We start from the raw sequence: 1189 nt of genomic DNA on the forward strand, positions 1-1189 counted from the left end.
AAGTTAAAATTCTGCTGTCGTGTCCCAAGTTGGATTGCATACATATTATGTTTGGCAACATGTAAGAAAGCTACAACTTGGGGCAAATCCTGATGAATTTTGGGTGCAGCAGCAGCTAGGGGAGGATGACTTGCTGCTGGGAAAAGCCAGTTAAGTGAATAGATTCAAAAGGCAAGAGTCCCATTTACTCTCCTGACTGTTAAAATAATGTTCGCTTTCAGGGATGCTGCAGGGGACTATCCCAGGGCAGTTTCTGGGATTGCAGTCCCCATCGTGGCCTGCAAGAGAGGTGCTCATGTGTTTTGTAGCTGGCAGAGTGGTTACAACAGTTTGAGAAATCTGTATTATATCCAGAAACTTCAATGTGTGCAAAGCATTTGTTGGGAAGTTGAAATCATCTGCAAGCTCTAATCCATGAGCCCTCCGAGGAGGGCATGTCTGTCTTGTTTGTGTTGCAAAACTAAGTGAAAGTTAGGAAAAGCCAGTTAGTTTATGGCTGCTGCTGTGCATGTTCCTTAATTCTTCTCTTTTGGCTTCGTTCAAACTGACTGTGGTAAAACAGAAAGTGAGGATGTAATTAGAAGCTGGTTTATAATTTGAACATCCAAGAGGGAAAATCACTACAGACAGACAGGCACATGTATGTCTGGCATTGCCCAACTCCTGCCTTTGCAGACTGTTTTGTTGCAGAGTCCTGGCTGTAATTCTTAAATTTTCTTGAGCATTGGGGTTTGGGGTGTGCAGTGTCAGTGGAGGTGTTGTCCTGGAGTTGTCACCCAGGCAGGGGTGATTATCTCTCCCTGGGCTGGTGAGAGCCTCAGAAAGTTTGTAGTTGCTCTTGTTTTGCTGGTGATCTGCTTCCATCTGGGAATCCTGAGCATCTGTCAATGAAGTGCTGGAATTCAAGGCGGTACACTTGGCTGGACAAAAGTAACCTCAGTCCTGTCACCAGGGAGCTCAGGTGGGAAATGTTTGTTCTCAGGGAGAATTGTAAAATTGAGCAAGTATTGCCACTATTTGCTTGTTTTAGAGAGGGTGAGTCCTTTATTCTGGGTTAACGACAGGAATATCAAAGATGCATTTAGGCAGTGGGAGAGGAAGGGTTTGGTGTGAGTGACGGAAACTGTTGAGCGAGAGAGACGGTGCTTTGTGCAGGGTTATTATGGTTAGAAACCTGTCGTAGCATGCA

This window comes from Acanthisitta chloris, unplaced genomic scaffold (assembly GCF_000695815.1).
Source record: "Acanthisitta chloris isolate BGI_N310 unplaced genomic scaffold, ASM69581v1 scaffold12531, whole genome shotgun sequence".
Lineage (NCBI taxonomy): Eukaryota > Metazoa > Chordata > Aves > Passeriformes > Acanthisittidae > Acanthisitta > Acanthisitta chloris.